The sequence below is a fragment of the Fundulus heteroclitus genome, chromosome 10, assembly GCF_011125445.2.
Source record: "Fundulus heteroclitus isolate FHET01 chromosome 10, MU-UCD_Fhet_4.1, whole genome shotgun sequence".
NCBI lineage: Eukaryota > Metazoa > Chordata > Actinopteri > Cyprinodontiformes > Fundulidae > Fundulus > Fundulus heteroclitus.
The window spans coordinates 16296250-16315688 of NC_046370.1; the positions used below are offsets into that span (position 1 = coordinate 16296250).

The following is a 19439-nucleotide window of genomic DNA, read 5'->3' on the forward strand; positions in this document are numbered from 1 at the left end:
GGCATTTCCACAGGGTGTGGAGAAAGTAGGCTAATGTCTACATATCCTTTATCACCAACATGACAGCTTCACCATATACTGTGGTATGTGGGCTATATTTAGAGGCGAGAACATATGCGCATACACCTAAATGCGGCTCCATTCAAACAAAAAGCAGTCCCAAAGAAGTGATAAACTGACATTTTTTTTATGTCTGTTAAAGAAAAGAAAACAAAATTAGGTTCAGATTGCACATTTTGAAACATCTGAATAAAACAGAGTTTTTGCTGAATACACAAATTAAGCAAAAGGTGTGAAATTTAAACAAACAAAGTCCCGGTTATGGATAAATCCGTGTCTGTTAGAAAGAGACGCTTATTAGTCTTGGCAGATCCTGCCCTTTTACATCAATTTTTTATGTTCAGCGTTGCTGTCAGCTGGGCACTTAATACCATTTGGCAGGAGACTTTTAAAGAGATGGGTGGACATCAAGAGATGGATTTTATCCTTTCAAACCATGTAGGAAAAATAAATAAAAGTTTTTTTTTTGTCCTCTTGACTTAGTCTGAAGTCTTAAATCTGCATTTTATATGGGAAAATGTTTTGGAATATTAAAATTATTAAACTCTTCTCAAACTGTTTTTATAAGAACAAAAATAAATGATGGAGGTCATGGTCTGTACCCATGTCTGGGTAACAACTGTTATAAATAAATGAATAAAGACTCACAGAAGCTGTAAGAAAACATGCAGTCTGCTCTGATTTTGCATTCCCTTTATAAGTAATAATATCTGACAGATTATGATTTCTTCTAATATATTTGATTATAATTTATTTATGAACTCTTCCTCTTGGATGTTTTCAAATAATGTTTAACACAGTATTACCGTACATCTTTATTATTGTAATAGCCATGTTGGTCGAGGTCAGCCACTCCTGCAGCATTTGCAAACCGTTTGTGACACAGCAGCTCGTCTATTAATCGGAACAAGTAAAGCCTTAACATATTACTGCTGTCATAAACTTTCTCCCATCCTTTCCATCTTTTCATTTTTAAAATTTCACTGCTCACATCTCGGGGGTGTCATATGATGCTTTTGCATGATTATTATCGTGTTCAATGCGTCATCCAATGCAGATGCAATTGCATTAAAAGACGGCAGTAGCACCAGTTTTCCTCCAAGATATACCCAAAAACAGAAATCCAAATGAGCATATTGTAGTTGAAAATAGATCAGACAGGGAATACAATCTGGAAATGCAAACTTTTTTTTCCCCCAAAACTACATGCTACTTCCATGCTTTTCCTAACTTTTCCAGCCTGCTTGCGAATCCTAACGCAATAACGTGGGCACACTCGGTCAGCAACCGCACTTCCTGTTATTTACAAGCTCACAACATTGAGCAGCCATGGTAAGCCCATCCAAATCAATAGCCACGATGAAACCCAGTTTCCTGGGAAAAAATAACAGGATGCCACAGTGTGGGAGGGGGCAGATATGTCTGGCATGGACTGAAAAATGTAAACAGACATTTACATTTATATACATAAATTAATCCGTGTGCCCGTGCGATTAAATAAAGAATCCAGTGAGTTACTTTAGCTGTTTTATTAATAAAAGAGTTGTGTAAGTGACAGCGAGGTCCACCGGGAGGAGAAAAGATGATTAGAAATCAGATTTAAACGTGTTTTAGCACCTGGAATTATGAGCATAAACGGATGATGAACGAGCGGAACGAGTGGGACTTGACAAAAAGAAGATGAGGGGGAGGAACAAAATAACCACTCCAGAAGGAATGAAAGGAACAGAGAGGCAGCAGGACGGATGTGAAAAAGAAGCTGTGATGAAAATGTTAGAGCGCACAGATTGACAAAAAAGAGATGAAGGGGAGAGAGGGAGAGAAGTGGCCGCATTGAACGGGGAAGACAATGACGGAGGAGAAAATTACTTTAAGGTGGGAGCACCCTCAGGGCAAGAGGTGGACATTTGGTTATGAGATGATGTGGATAAATTGGAGGCACAAGGACTTGGGGAACAAAAAGAAGGAGGGAGGGAGAGAGCAAAAGAGAAACAAAGTGGTGAAGACTCATTAGCCTACGCAGGGCTGGTACATTAAGTCTTCCCTGCTCTAGTGTTTTATCGCCCCCACTCCCCTCTCCTTTTGTTCTCCAGAAATATCTGAGTGGGTGGGAGGGTGTGTGTGTGTGTGTGTGTGTGTGTGTGTGTGTGAGGAAGAACGAGAGAGTTGGACTACAAGTTAAGTGATGACAGAGAAAGGGAGAAAACAGGAAGACGTGTGACAAAGAATGGAGAGGACCGGAGAGCAGGCCTGGTGTCTTGAGGACAATTAAAGTAAAAAGTTCATAATGCACGTGCAGCTCAGTAAGGTAGACCCTCATGGAGAAGTGAATTTATTTTGGCGATACGAAAATAAAAAGTGAAACTCATGTTATATAGATGCATTGCACAAAGAGTGCCATTTTTCAACCGTTTAATTACATTTATTGTGATGAGGAGACAGAAAATCAGTTTCTCTGAAAAAATTTAATAATACATCGAGCCAGTAACTGTGGAACTACTACAAAGTGTGTCCGTGTACTACAGCCGATGCCAATACTGGGTCGAGACTCCTTTTGCAGGAATTAGTGCATCGATGCGGTCTGGCATGGAGGCGGTCAGCCTGCGGCTCAGCTGAGGTGGCTGCTTTAATAGCGGCCTTCCGCTGGTCCGCATTTCTGGATCTGGCGTCTCTCTGTGGAGTTTTGATCAGTCTGTTTTGTTGGCCAATCATGTGCAGTGATACCACGGTCATTAGAGAAGGTGTGGTACCTTTGGTAGAGTGGGCAAGGACCAAGTCATGCAAGATAAATACAATCAGCCTCTCTATAAATCTTGCAGAGGGAAGTATAAAGTGACCCAAAATGTCCTATTAGATTGCTGCGCTGACTTTGGACTCAGTGAAACACAGTGGACCAACACCAGTAGTTATCATGGCTCCTCAAATTATCACTGACTGTGAAAACTTTATTATGGATCTTAGTAAGCTTTTATTCTGTGCCTCTTCAATCTGCTTTCAAAATGAAATATTTTGTTGGAAATACTGTCATCTGAAAAGGGGTCATCGCACCACCCATCTTTACTTCTACTAACCTTGGCATTAAAATAGTTGGACACAGATCGCTGTGAACAGCACCTTCTTTAATAGTAGCTGCGTTTCCATTAGAAAAGTGAGCCAAACGTTTTCAGTATTCTGCTTTTGTCTTAAAAAAACAAAATTTTGCAATTGCTGCATTTCCACTGATTAGGAGATGCAACGAAAGTCACACGCGAATATGTTTGTTCACACGATAACTCATTTCTCCTACGGTTCTCCAACTTGCATTGTTTGTTGTAATTTCAGCTTTTAACTTTGTGTTCTGTCTTTTATCTCCTCATAGTAGGTACACCTGGTCTGGTGTTCTATTAGTTGTGACACCATCCACGGCTTTCTTCTCTATCATTGTGTAGGCCATACGTATGTGAGGGAACTGGTTTTGGAAACTTTGGCAACCTTTCAAAAATCTCAGAGTTAAGCGAAGAATTTCTATTCTCTAGAGAAAACAGCAGAGACTGCATTTTTAGTAATGACAGGTAATTCTTTGTGTAAGATGCTAAAGCCAGAACTCCATTATGATTGCATCTACGTTTTAAAATATGAAACCCTATTTTACAGTGGCTTCTCGCTCACATGGACGTTTGATATCGCTTCCTGCTTCTGATATAAATGATTGCTGACAGCTCCAAGCAGCTAGGCAAGAATACATACTTTAAATGCTGCTCTTCTATGAAAGTCTTTGAAGAGAATTTGGAATCAGTAAAGTTGGTATCAAAAGTATAAAGATTTAAAACATAAGTCATTGCATCTATAGTCTCCAGTTCAACCTGCAGCCTTTCAGTCAGTGCTGCCATCTCCAAACCATACATCATCGCAGCTCTCACAGCCATCTTGTAGACTTCCTCTTTCAGATTTGCAGGTGTTCTCTTAAAAATCTCACCCTGCTTATTTTTCTCCTTTTTCACCTCCTGTCCACTGTACATTGGTATGGATAGGTGGCCTCCAGTACTTAAACTCATCCATCTTCAAGACCTCTTTTCCTTGCTGCTTCTGTTTATTGACAAACCAATGAATACCGGAAGCAATAATCATGAAAATAACCACTTAGGCCGAAACATCCTTTTACTGCAGGCATGCTTAGAGTTTAAAACCCCTAATTTTGATCTAACTTCAACATAATGGTCTGCTAGAAGCACATATTATTTATTCCCCAGGCTTTAGTTATACCTTAGCTACCAGCTTTGTTTATGTCCAAGTTTGTATGTATATATATATATATTCATAAACTATTTTTTGAGCATGTTTAGTTATGGCGTCCTGGATGTGTGGAAATCCCATCAGTCAGGGTCCACCATAACCAGTGTTATTGTGACCCACATTTCTCTCCAATGCCTTTGCAACTAAACGGAGGAGTGACGGATGAGGTAGCACTGGTTTTTTTTTTTCGTAGCTTTACTATTTAGTAGCCGACTGAGCAATCAGCTGATTAATATTTTCCTGCTGCAGAACAGCATACCTGGGAAGTGCATCTCATAGGGGGAGCTTAGACTGGCAGAACACAATCATTAGGCTGTCTGTGTCCATGAAGCTAATATCTAAATTGATAGCATTAGATTATATCCCCCAGGAGGTTGCCTACTTCACTGTTACAGATACAGGAGCTTTACTGACCATTTTAAGTTGCTCTCCAATACAGTGGCAGCTCGTGCACTAGAGGTCAGAGATCACCACCACAATAAACTCAACTTGAACATAAATCTGTCCACGGCTACTTGGTTGCTGCTGGACTTTTACATCTGGTCAATCCAGTCTAAGCTTCTCTGTCTACTTTTTATCGTCCATCAAAAACCTTGTGACATTATTATTATTTTGTACATAAATAATACTGCCTTCGTTGTTGTCATCTTAGGCAACATCCACACAAAGCTGAACAAAGCCGAAGATATCCACACAGAAAACGTCGAGAGCAATGATGAAACGGCCTGAAGCTGAACAAGCCGTAATAGGCATTGTGATATGTATGCTACGCCAGTGGGTAGCGCGGTACAGTGGTAACCGAAGCAAGGGAAGTAAAGATAATCACATTTCGCATGTGCGGGGGAGTGCTGGAGATCGCCATTGTTGTCGTTGGCAAGGGAGCGCATGCATGTTATAGGAGAGGCACGTTGGCTCGCATGCACAAATGCACAAATGCTCCAGTGTCTAGCCAGTTATGCGTATAGGGGTGTCATGACGGAGGTACTGCGGGGACAGCTTCAAACATATCCCCTCTGGGAGCTGCAGTCAGTTTCACGGCCCCCTAACCGACAAAGAAGCTTACCGCCCAGCTTCGTCTGGACAGGCTCTTGCTCTTCCATTTGCGTTCATATGTTGACATTCAAGCCTGCACACCTGACCTGCCAGGGTGTGACCTTGATGGACAGGTATGATGAATTATTAATCTGACTTGATGAAGAATGAAAAGTGTGGATTGGCCGCTAGCACAGATAGCTGCCTCCCGAGAAGAATTTTTTAGTAACCAATTAGAAACCAGCATGAAGTCACATGGAAGCCAAAAGGTCACAAGAATACATACGCACTCCAGTGTCTGTCAGCTTTGAAACATTAAATAAACACAAACAAATTAACCACACATGAATCCCAAATGGAACTGGAATGCTGATAAATCGAAAGCCAGACAGATTTTATAACAGAGCAGATGTAATGAATACTTTTTATTTCCTAATTTATGTTTACTGCGCAATTTTGATGGGGGGAGTGCCTCCTACTCACAAGCCGCCACTGCTCAAACATCATTGTCACTTATAGCGATAGCGCAGCTAGCATGTGGCATCCTTTGGCATTTTTATATTTTTTTTCCAGTCTGTGTTCCTAATAAGGAGAATACCTCCAAACAACGCTTATTTTTTGCTTTGGTAACTAAATAGGGTCGCAAAGTTGTTGTTTTTTTCTGAATATATCCACGATGTTAGTGCTGTTTCTTTCAGAAGCAGCTCATTGTTTTGGTCAGGTCAACAGCTGCAGGGAGGGGCTGAGGGTCTCTGTTATGGCAGCGCTTCTGCTGGAAGAAGCGCCGCAATTTGGGCTAATGTGAACGGGTCAGTTTATATGAATTCTGATGCAAATGAGTATATATTTATATATTATTTTGTCAACCTTGGTTATGGCTGTGTTGTAGCTTACACATATGACTTGACTAAGCAGAAGGTCACTGATACCCTCCAGAAGGAAAGGTATGGCACAAAAAGTGATTGATACAGAAAGAGGTTGTTCACAGAATGCTGTACCCAAGGTGAATTATTGGAAAGTTGGGTGGAAGCAAATATTATGGTAGAAAAAAGATATAAAAGCAATTGGGATAACCAGAGCCTTGAGAAAAATGTGAAGCACAGCCCACTCAAAACTTTGGGGGATCTTCACCGGCATGTACGCTGTCTGAGTCAGTGTTTTAGGAGCCACCACACACTCACATAAAGGAAACAGGCTACAGCTGTCACATTCCTTGTGTTAAGGCACTCCTGAATCAGGGACTAAAATAATCTTATCTGGACTAAGGAGAAGACGGACAACACTGTTGATTAATGGTGTTGAATCCAACCATACTTAGGGAAAGTTGAGTATAAGGGGAAAATTATTGAGGTGAATATACTTTTCTAGTACCTTATCCATTAACAAAAAAAAAAAAAAAAACAGAGGTAAGGGCATCTTATATTTTTGGGGTTATTTATCTTTCTAAATATGAGATTGGTAAATGACTAGTGATAAAAACATGAAATTGCTTGAAAAATATGAAAATTAAGGAAAATAATACATATTTAGTATGCCAAATGAATTCAAATTTGGCCCTATTTCCTGAATCTTTGAAAACGAATGAAGCTACACAAGTATAACAAATACACTTTAATATCTCATTTAATTACGAAAGAGCTCAGGGGTGGAATATTTAACGCGGAAAGAAAAATATTTGATTGAAAAGAAAAGAAAAAGAATCAAACAACAAGCAGAAAGCAGAGATGCACGAAGAGATGAAGACTGACAAGTATCACCTGAAGAACATTACTTCTAATAATCAATAATTCTGGCAACTTATTCCTCTGATTGCCTTCGGCTGGACACCATAACTCCTCGTTTTCCATTAGTATCTCCTAACAGTGGCACACGCCGGCACAAACACGCGCATTTATCACGCTTAAGGTGTGGCCCGATGTTGCCAAGACACAAATTGCTGAGAAGGCCTGGGTCAAGGTGACTCTGAGCACAGGAGCCAGTCCAGTACAAACAAATCATCAAGTGGGGATTTGACACAAGCTGCTGACACCGGTTGCAAACCAAACAACACACAGAGACTCTTCAATCCCAAAGCTGAACCCCTCACCTTTCAAAGTACACACCGAGACACCTACACAGAGGCTTTCCACATCCAATGCTGCTCAGACTTGCAGGCTAAAGCAAACAAAATCCACAGAAACAAATAACAGGGTGACTATAGCCTTTTTTTCCCCCCACTGCAGCCTGTTCCTACCACTCCCCACATTCAGAACTGAATTCAGAACATCAATGCGGTCCATCCGCCCTCCTGCCCCTATTCATCCGGCTCACCTTAGTCAGTCGAGCGCACGTCTGGCCAGTCAATAAAAATCCCGCAGCATGGTGGAGGAGGTCCTGAACAAAAGGAGGAGGCTGTGTAGGGGCACGGAGAGGAGCAGGAAACAACGCAGGGGGAGAAAAGCAGAGAGGAGGAGGACAAAAGATAGAGGGATGGAATAGAGGGGGAGAAGAGGGAGAGGTAAAGAACGGTCCAGACAGGCTGAGAGCTCTCCACAATGTGAACAGCGAGGAAGGGCGAGCGCCAGGTGTCAGCACGCATACACTCGTCGAGCCGCGAGCGCACACACATGTACTCGCATACCCACAAACCCGAGAGCAGACAGGCAACTCTCTCTCACTCTCTTTTGCTTCAAACCTCCTCCTCCTCCTCCTCTTCTTCTCACTCTCTGGCAGCAATAACTCTCCTCATCCTCCCTCTCACTCTGTAGTCAGAGCGGAATTCCTTAACCATTTCAAAGCCAAACATCTCCAGATCCTAAAGGTTTCGCTATGATCTTCAATCACAACGTATTTCAGAAGTTGAATCTATAAACACACAGAGCTGCAACAAAGTATTTGACACCTTACAGGTTTCAATTTACTATTATTTTTTTGGTCAAACCTATTTTTCCCCCCGATAATTTAGACATCTGCCAAAGATAACCTGTGTAAAGACAAAACACATTTTTCTAAATCAAGTGAAGAAGTAAGCTCCTTCCTTGTTAAATTATAAATCAGCTGTGATTAACCATGTTCTTTTTGGGAAGTAGGGTTTAATTTCCCAACTAAAAGAATTCAGTGACCAATGAGAAACAAAGTAATTGGCCTCTATTAGTATACCAAGAGTTACAACACCATTTGTAAGTCTCCGGGACCCCACAGAACCACAGTAAGAGACTTGGAACAGTGGTGAACTTTCTTAGGCATGGCCCGCCAACTAAAATTAAGAGAACATCGGCAAATCTGGACCTCAGGTAGAATCCATTGGAGAGTTCTGAGGTAAAAAAAAACACTGATTCCCAAGAGAACACAAAGCCCGGTCTCATGTTTGCCGTTTTTTTTTTCTTGTTTTTTTTGTTTGTTTTTTTGACAATCCTCAAAATTTTTGGGGAAGTATATTGTGCAGAAGTTAAAAGTGGACAAGTCATTGGTTGTTCATTACAACGTCACCCAACATACTCCAAAAATGGTTACGGCGGAACGCTCTGCGACCTGGAAGGGGGGTGGGGTGTGAATAGACAGCACCAAAACCAGTTTCTCTCAGATGCACCTCAGAACAGTGGTAATAAGGGGGAACGTGCGGTTAAATTAACGAGGAATTCAGAACAAAGCATTGCTGTTGATATATTGTTATATAGACCACAGCTAGATGGTTTAAATGTGAAAAGGGAGAACTGAAAAGCATGATATGTCCCCTTTAACAGACAGTTTTTTGAACAGCCCAGTAGAAGCCTGAACTTATATAATGATACGGATGTATAACCTTAAATTTGTCCCTTATACTTTTACACCCACCAATATACCTGAATTAACTCAATTCTGTAAAAGAACCGAGTGTCAGGATTCTCTGTGCTGCTCTACTCTAACTCTATTCCGCAGGTGTGTCTGGTTGGCTGAGGAGGCGTGGCCCACACCTGCAGCTCGTTGCAGGCGGCTTCCTCTGGCTTCTTAAGCAGAGCGCTGACAGATGGAAGACGCCAGAGCCTTAACCAGTCGTGGTACGACGTGGCCTCTGTCCCTACGCTCGGACACCAGCTTGTGAGTTTTTGCTCTTCGTTTTGTGACTAATTTTTGGATCTCTGTTTGCCTCAGATTTTTGTGCTTGGATGCACTCACCCGTCTTGACGTCTCGTTCCGAAGAAACAGACCAGCAGAACCGCCTGCTCAGATTTTGCTCTGGCGCTCCCCTCATACTTCCTGGATGTTACCCAGCGAGGCCTGAGTTCCCCTCTCCCGGTTCCTGCTGGTTCTGCATTCACTCTGGTCAATCCATCTGTCAACCGTTGCCGACGAGGTTCGCTCAGGATCCCTCGCCAGTTACATCAGCCGTCCTCAGCCACCAGCCGCCTAACTCCAGCTGAGTAGAATCATAGAGTATTCCCGACGCTACTTCTTCCCGGTTAGGTCCGCCCGGCTAAATGGTAAGCAGCGCACTTCTAGCAATTCCCCTGGTTCAACTTTCAGAGTTTCTGACTTCCTCTTTCTTACAGACTCGCCAGCCTTGACGTTCTGACCCAGCCGACTCACCCGTAGTCCCGTCCTTAGATCTGCCTGTTTCTTAAAATAAACATCTTAAAACTGTGCTTTGCCTCCCGATCGTATCTGCATGTGGGCTCGTCACCTGAAAACCATGACACCGAGGGCCAAAATGTATTCACAATGATTCTGGAGACTAATTTACATTTCTTTTGGCAAAAATTGGCCAGCAACAGATGCTATCAAAAGGTGTAACCCAGTTATTAGATTTAGGGAGCAATTACTTTTTTCCCAATAAATGAAATCATCATCTTAAAACTGCTTTTCGTGTTTACTCCATGTTACTTTGTCTGATATTAACATTTGTTTGATGATCTGCAACATGTAAGTGTGACAACAAAAGCAAAAGAAGAAGAAATTTGTCAGGGGGGCAAATCTAGCACTGTACAGCCTCTTCCTTCTTGCCACTTGAGGGCAGGAGAAACAAATTGTAAATGCAAACTTGACACGGTAAACATGATGCCAAACAGATTCTAGGAATTTTTTGCATGCAAGTTTACGTGAATTCCAGAGGGAAATTTTCCACTCCAGCTGCTAAATTTGCAACTTCAAGCAGCTTTCTGTTTGCAAACATTTCTCTGCTGTTCGCATGATATGAATTTATATGTGGCTGCAGGTTTTTCTTTTTTGTTTCCTTCACCAGGCCTAAAATTCAAGCTTAAATTCAAGGCTGTGACTAAGTCGCTGGATCAGGATCCACTTTACTGCATGTATCTTAATTAGCACACTTTCAGACATTTGAGTAGCATAAAAAAAACTTCTTAATGTGTAAATGCACCTCTATAAAAGATAATCTGAACAGAATTTTACAAACAGTCATCAAAGTCACCTGTTTAAGTTTGGGATCTTAATTTATTTGAACGCCTATTTCTCCCACAGTTGGGTGATTTTCCGCTAAAGAAATAAGGCGAGAAACTAGATGAACACATTTGTATTTGTTATAGATATTTTCTACTCCACACATGGTCAAAGTTATTAATATAAGCTGAAACATACACATGCAGCCACACTAGTATTTGAATTAATATCCCTAAGCAAGTTGCAGAGAAACCACACACTTTTGTACCCATCAAGAAGCCACTGGCATAATTCTGGTAGAATATTTGCCCAACACATTAAACTGAAATGGTTGAGTTCAGTTAAATGGGTTGGTTTACTGGCATGGTCTTGGGTTTTATATGTTGTCCACAAATTTTTGGCATAGCTTAGTTTAGGACTTACCAGAAACCTAATGTTAGACTGCTTCGTTTGTGTGTGTTTCGCATCATTAATCTGTTAGAACACCCAACCATGTCAGATGTTTAAAGATCTGACATAAACGGTCAACTTCAGATGAAAGCAAAAATTTGCAAGATCAAAAGAACACATCAAGAACCACCTAAATTCAAGCTTGAACTGAAAGGATAATGAAACACCAGTGCTAGTGACAACAGAGAAGAACACTTCCAATAACTTTGGATAGAGAGGGTGCAAAAGTAACCGAATAGTCCACAACCAACACTTCAAGTTGTTCAAGAAGTTCAATCAAAATTTGCACAAATGACATGTAGAGTATAAATTATATTACATATACATAATATATGTTTTGGAAAAAGTGTTGTGTTCAAATAAAACAAAGATGGAGCTTTTTGGCCAGAATGACCAAACTTATGTTTGTGAGTCAACCAAAGGGGTTTCAACTCAAGTAATACTAACAAATTGTAAAGTATGGTAGTGGCAACCTGCGATAGACTGGCGACCTGTCCAGGGTTTACAACGCCTCTCGCCCATTGACAGCTGGAGATAGGCACGAGTACCCCTGATGCACCCCACAAGGGATAGACATGTTAGAAAATGGATGGATGGATGGATTGGTGGTGGCAACTTCATCCTGTGGGGCTTTTAAGCTGTCATTGGTGCATGTGCAAAAAAATTATGGAATAATAGAGGAGGAGGAATACTTCCAAATTCTTCTACCTCACCTCCACCAACAGCTAGATGGATGAAACTTGGTTGAAGTTAGCTTCTCCAACTGGAACAGGAGAAAGACCCTCAGCACATCATCACTGGTTTTGAAGTAGACCAACATAATGCTTCTGGAAAGTCATGACCTCAGTTGTGGTGATAATTTGTGGACCATGTTTCAAAGCAGAGTCCTACCAACTTAAATAAACTCTACAAATTCTGCCAAGAAGAGTGGTCAACGTTTCAGCCAGAAACTATTACATGCGAGAACCGCTACTGCAAAGCTTTCTTTTGTCAAACTGCAGGCTTAAAACATACACTTCAGGATTCATTATTTACTCTCCACTTTTGAAATCTGATACCTAACCAGCCAAGAGCTGAACATTGTACATTTAAGAAGTCTGGTGAACAACGAGCCTGTAAGACTTCTGTTCACATAGACAGGAAGGCATGCAGAACCTGTTTGCCAGATTATTTTACTTCAAATCAGATTTAATAGAAGGTTTTCCCAGGAGTACCATCTCTGCGTATTGCAAAGGCAAAACAACTTTTTCTTTCTCATGAACAAAAGTCGTTATCGGCCAACCTGCTTTAAAAATTGGTGTCCAAATTTCAGACCATGCATTTTGTTTTCATGAATAAAACCACGCATCTCAATTATCTCACCTCTCCAATATGTCATCACCTTTTTATGACCATAAAATCATGTCAATAAAATGGCCTCTCAGCAGCCGTTAAAGGAAACAACACAGTATGTATGTAGTTCAGAGTAACGATACCCGCTTAATGTCAGTCACACTTCGGACTATTATCACCTTCATTAACCCATCATCTTGAGAAGAACAATGGTAATATAAATCCAGAACACTAAATCGGACCATTAAATACTAAGGGTTTCTCCTTAGAGCCTATACGAATCTCTAAAGGGAAGTTGAGTATGAAAAATGGAAAAGTAGGATAAGAGCCATACAGGGAGAGCAGGAAAATAAATAGACCGAGAGGTGAGGGGAGCGAAACAAGCACAGCGAGTCACCACTATTGACGTTGTGATCAGAGACGGAGGAGAGGTTATACCAACGCTTCTTTACCCACGCATCAAGCTGCCCACTCCCTACCGCTAATGCTGAAATGTACAGCTCCCATGACAAAAGAGCAGCATGAGAGAGAGAGAGACTCCTACAGATTCCTGAGCAGCTCTCTATTTAAATGTCACTGTGCTCCAACACAGCAAGTGAAATCACTCAGAAAGATTGTGGGAACAGCAGTCATACTGCTGTCAGCGGGATACTCAAGACCCTGCCGAGGGGAAGTTGCAGGGTTGAGAGGGGCAAATCCCACAATAACTGCAAAGGATTTATACAAAAGCCATCAAACATTTCTTTATATTTAGTTACAGGAGTGCCAGAATTTGTTTTTAACCTGTATGAGAAGTCTCAATTAACAGTCTTGAGGCTTTGTTAACATCTTTGGGCCGAAGCTTCTTTCTCAGGCATACCTGCCATTCATTCCAGCATAAACTTGCTCCTAAACCCAATATAATCAACAAAAAGATACAGTTTGTACATGACGAGGTGCAAGTACTAGACCGTAAATTAGAAATGCGACAGATTATTTCTGATGCTATATATTCTTTATGTATTGTGAAAAGTTTGTTAAGTGGTGGATATTAGCTGACCAGTCATAAAAGTAGATATTGATCCAATTTTTAATACATAAATGTCAATTTTAGTGCAGGGGTTCCCAAAGTGGGGGTGATGATCCAAATGATGATTCAAATTTCTGACTTTCCAATGTCAGAGATATACTTGTTAATATAGCAAATTTATCCATTTAATTGTGGAATTATTGTTTCCCCCGAAAAATTCATGACTTTTCGACATCAGAGAACATTCAAGTTTTTTCAAGTAAATATGTGAAATTAATCTCAAAAAAATGTTTGTGAAAATTATCTCCTTCCTGGCCAATAATTTATTTTCATTAATCGTACAGAAGAAGAATAAGCATTATTTTAACATATGGGGAAGACAGGCGCTTTCTTATCAGGAGGCCATTGTTGCAGATCGCCCCCTCCAAAAGGGGGGTCGCCAGTTACTGGCACTGTTATTTTTTTTTGGGGGGAGGCTTTGTCTGAAAGGGCTGGGAACCCTTGGTCTAGTGAGTAGTGTGTAAATGTACTGTACAATGTACGCACTCAATACTTGCAGATGGCATGGAAGTCAAAAGTCTGGCTCTCTGCTAAGGTATTAAGGAAGCTGATTGCCTTCAATTTTTCATCATTGCTGGCTCTGGTACAGTTCATGTCCCAGATACCTCTCTGTGTGGTGGCTGCTGAAACGCCAACTCCACACCTTATGAATCTCCCCAAAAGTCTTCATTGAGCTTTGCAAGCCTCTCAAAAGACTAAAAGGTTACCTTTTCTCAAGACATGTTTGCCTTCCACTTAACGTACCATTATTATGTTTGGCAACATTTCTGAATTGCCAACTTCTTTGAAAATGTTAATTTGCGGTCTTACCCCGTTTGTGGAGAGTGTTAATTTAGAAAAAGCAGTCTTCCCCATGATTCTGTATTGTAATCTCTTTTAGTATTTTTATGTAGTGTTCTGAAAAACTCAGTTTTGGGCTCTCATTCGCTGTAAAACATAATAATCAAAATTAACACTTGAAATACTGTATATCACTATATGAAATGGATCTAAATAATATATGAGTTCAATTCGTATTCATTAACCTGTATCTAATCTTTCTCAAACTCAAAAGAGAAGTTAATCCAAGTGCATGCTCTTGACTGTTGCCTTGACATAGAAAAAGTGGTAGGGGGTTTTGAGCTCAAAGGCAATGAATAAATAATACATTAATATTTTTAGCGCTTGATCAGCTTGACTAGCAGAATGCTGATGAAGGGAAAAATTACTGATTCTAATCTCTGACATAAGACTTTTAGACTACTATAAAATATCATAACAATGTCTAGTCACTTTGAGGCATAACATACAGAGATTAGAAGTGGTTTAGATCTTTTACACAATGTAGCACAGAACCAGAGGTACTCAGTGAAGAGGGCAGACTTGTGGCACGACAAACTGAGAAGTGACTCATGCCATTTTTCTCACATCAACTGCAAAAATCCTGACAACGACGTGCTTTACTGCGCTTATTCTGACGATTGTGATACAAATGTAGCAACAAGCAGACGAGTACCATCAGCAGCAGTGAGTGCGGCTTATTACAGCAGATCAAACACTCAACATTGTTATTTTTTCATCTTCAGTTAGCTTTTACAGTATAGTGTCTTTGTAGCATGCGTTGGAGTAAAACAGTGTGTAGATATAAGCAGGTTTCCTATACTTCAAAACTAGGAACACCAGGAGTTGGCTCTTTAACGCAACACTTGTGAGTTTGGCAGATCCATGCTCTCAGGCTTCACCTGTTGTAATTGGATGGAACACAACTGTCATAAAAATTTGTCTGCACACTCTGGCATGCAGCAGCTGGGCTTATATCGGCGGCCATCTTTATGCAGTTTCTGTTCTGGTGGCTTGCAGCATCCAGGCATGAGATGAAGGAAGATACAGATGGGAGAAAATATCTTGGCATCCCTGGGTAAAGATGTGCAAAAATGTCTTAGATTGAAAAAGCCAACCTTAATTTTGAGTATACTTATTATGTGTGTGTGCATGTGTGTTGGGGTGGTGGAGAAGGGGGATACCATATCCAGAAATAATTGTTGTAAACTAACCGGTGGTCCAATGGTACATACCCCTGTTGTCAATAGATGTAGGCTATTTTAACACATTGAGAAGTGTCTGCAGTTCATTTAGGCTCCGGGAGAGTAGGAGAAAGCAAGGCATCTCCAGTGGTCATTGGGAGAGAGGCAGGGCACACCCTGGACAGGCCGCCAGTCCATCACAGAGCAATACATAAACACACAGGACAATTTAGAGAGAATAATTCACCTAACAGTCATGTTTGCGAGGAAGCTGGAGTGTCCTGAGAGAACGCACACATGCAAAGCTAGAACATGCAAACTCCATGCAGGATTCCCAGGCCGAGGTTTGAACCCTGGACCTTCTTGTTGCTAACTGCATTATGGTGCAGACAGCTTGAATCAACCACATACATTTAATTTTAAATACCTCGGAGAGACTAAAAACTAGTTTGAGTATGCTTCACTCAGTAAAATCTTTCACACAGAAGAGTGCTGTTACCACATTCTTTCAGCAATTCAAAACACTAAAAATGTGCTGTACTTCTTACTAAATAACCGTAATTGTGCTTACTGGCTGATTTTATGTAGTACAATGCTCTAAAAAATATTTTGAAATGCGTAAGTGTGACGTTGGTTAGCAACGAAGACGCTCCACTCAATGGATATTCAGAGCATTACGGTACACAGGGTCACTACCTGATCGGACCCCTGAGCTGTCCACAAGAGTGCCTGACTGTAATGTCAAAACTAGAAGTGTGTTCAGGTAAGGCAGCCCGTGCCCAGAGCACGCGCTAACAACAATAAACCAAGTAAGTTAATTCAATCTAAAAGTTACATTGATTTTGGCCTTATGTATAAAACAGGGCAGTGTAGCACAAATACTCTATCTTCCCGACAGAGACATATAGCTGTCCCTCTCAGGAGAGAGTTGTGTATGCGGAGGTGCGCACTGTAAAAAGGGAACTAAAAGTAAGTAAAAAGTTCTTGAAATCAGTCTATTGTCCTTGTTTTGAGCAGCTAAATAGGACTATTTTCTAATGGAATGAGTAATTTTACCCCTAAAAAAACATATATTCCCTGTACTTGAAATAAGATGGAGTTGAATTGTTCTTATTTTAGGTGCAAAAATCATATTCACTTGGGAAGAATATTTAATGTGGCTTATAATACGGTGGGCTTTATGGTCCTAAAAATACAAATACAAAAATTCAATCTTCTCATGAAATCCAGCAAAGAAGGTGACTCCATTCAGCTGCTCCCTCACACAGATGTTTTACCCCACATGCCTGACCTGATGCAACCGGATCACGACTATAAATAATTGCAACAGACCAAAAATAATCTTATGCGTTGTTTAGTGTAAAAACCTGATGTTGTTCCTGACACTGCTGTGGCTCTGTCGGGAGATTCAACGCTGTAACAATCCCCATCCAGATGGACTTAAAGGAGGTCCTTCAGGTAAGGTGCATGGCCGGCCAACATGAGGGTGGTATGTGCATCATGTATCTCCACTAAAGCATAATGATGAGCCCACAAGTGCCTCCCACACTCCAGAAGACACCAGAAAGCCACTTCTGACACTTCGGTCACATCGTCTCTCTCTTTCTTTCTCTTTCTCTCTCTCAGCCCCCACACCCTCTTGATGCTTCATGTACAGTCTGAGTGGTCTTTGACTTTCAGTGTGCCTTCGCGTTGGCACCGCTTTTGTTACCACGGTTACCCAGACGAGGCCACCGGTGCCAACCGACGAGGTTAGCAGTTTCAGAGACCAAGCCGTCCACTTCATCGACCTGTAAATTGTGTCTGACCCCACGAAGGGAGTTACTTCTCCTCATCCCTTTTAAGTTTTGCAGGAAGACTGCCGAGGTCGTTAAAGAAGAGCACAGCTTTCTTCGGCAGAGTTTCAGAGGGGATTATGAATTTTATAGAGAGTAGAGAAAACAGACAAAACGATCAACTGATGAGAAGAAGTCAGTTTGTTGAGAGTAAGGCAAACATTTTCCCATTCTATGGGAGAAATTACTCTTTTTTTGGGTGGCTATATTAACATAGCACCATTACTCTCATAGGACCATTGTGTTGGTTCAACAGTTGCCAAGGTAACACAGCATAAAGGCACCTCAGGATGTCAACAGCTGAAGGGTGAAAGTTAAATGACAGATTGCAGAGAAGCTGAAGAAGGTCATAGACATTAGTCTGTTGTTCTTAGTAACCAAAAGGTCAAAGCTCTCCTTCGACAGCTGTGAACCACACTGGCAGACTATTTGTGGGAATCATACCTACAAATAGGTTATCGATGTGCAGTATGAGCTAGAAAGAAGTTTATAAAATATTATCTACAGACTTTCCTATAATATTTTAAAGTTGTCTTGGAGAACAGTTCTGTTTGATGATTTGTCTTTGGACTTGAACATTTTTTTAAACTATTTTTTGTCAAACGTGAAAATACTGTATCTCCAGCAGATGAACAGTGCCTGCAAAAAGATAACACCACACCTGGGAAATGAATCATCCTTCAGTTTGTCATCTAACGTATCCTAGGTTTTCAGCTTATAGTGCTTTAGGAAAATTCTATACAAACATATACATATATATACACATATACATATATATACACATATACATATATACACACACATACATACATACATACATACATACCTGTATGTATGTGTGTGTATGTACACATACATACATACATACATACATACATACATACATGTATGTATGTGTGTGTGTATGTATGTATGTACATATACATACACACATACATACGTACATACATACATACATACATGTATGTATATGTACATACTCGTGGCCGAGTGGTTAGAGCAGCGCGCTTGCACTCAGAGAAGGATGCAAGTACCCGGTTCAATCCCTGGTCCCGACACTCTGGGTCCCTGAGCAAGACCCTTAAACTCTGATTGCTCCCAAGGCCCAAGGGGATTGCTCCCCATCCCCTTGGGGAGCAGTGGGCTAAGATGCATGGGTTAAGATGCAGAAGTGAATTTCTCCATTGTGAGATCAATAAAGTTCAATTATTATTATACATGCATACATACATGCATATATATATATATATATATATATATATATATATATATATATATATATATATATATATATATATATATATATATATATATATATATATATATATATTTGTGAGAGTTCCTTAGGAACTCCACTTTCTGACCGCCCTATGCAACCCCGGCTTACCTCGCGGGGGTTGCTAGTGCCTAGTGTTCACTGGGCGAGATGCAGGGTTCACCCTGGACAGGTCGCCACTCTGTCGCATGGCAACACAGAGACAGACAGGACAAACAACCATTAACACACACACTCACACCTAAGGACAATTTAGAGAAGCCAATTAACATAACAGTCATGTTTTTGGACTGTGGGAGGAAGCCGGAGTACCCGGAGAGAACCCACGCATGCACAGGGAGAACATGCAAACTCCATGCAGAAAGACCCAGGGTTGGATTTGAACCCAGAACCTTTTTTGCAGCAAGGCAACAGTGCTACCCACTGCGCCACTGTGCAGTGGGTAGCGCCACTGTGTAGTGGGTAGCACTGCACAGTGCTTAAGACCCATTAAGATCCCAAGTTTCCTTAGGATGTTAAGATAATTTATTTGTTATGTGTTAACACACGTCTGGTTTATGTCTCAAAGTTTAGAGCCCATTTTGCCTGAATGATTCCTGCGTTGGAGCTAAGAGGCCTAAAAAACAAACAAGAAACCATTGAGACCCTTATTGACCCTTAAGAACTACTATAAACATTAACATATAAGAACATAATTCTAAATGTGTTTAGACAGCCTTCCTGCCACAAGCAGTCAATAATCACTAATATTAGTAGCA

The 19439-nt window shown here is 40.9% G+C and overlaps 1 protein-coding gene across 8 annotated transcripts in view; it reads right to left on the minus strand.

The window, feature by feature from the left end:
* tanc2b (tetratricopeptide repeat, ankyrin repeat and coiled-coil containing 2b) overlaps positions 1-19439 on the minus strand; it is a 155978-nt gene that overhangs the window by 130267 nt on the left and 6272 nt on the right. Inside the window, exon 1 of one of the 8 annotated variants that reach the window (XM_036142102.1) lies at positions 7675-8046. The exons of the other annotated variants lie outside the window; for them this stretch is intronic. The gene's annotated coding sequence lies outside the window, so the exon portion shown is untranslated. Of the gene's footprint in view, positions 1-7674; positions 8047-19439 lie in introns of those variants that run through there. 8 annotated transcript variants of the gene reach the window in all.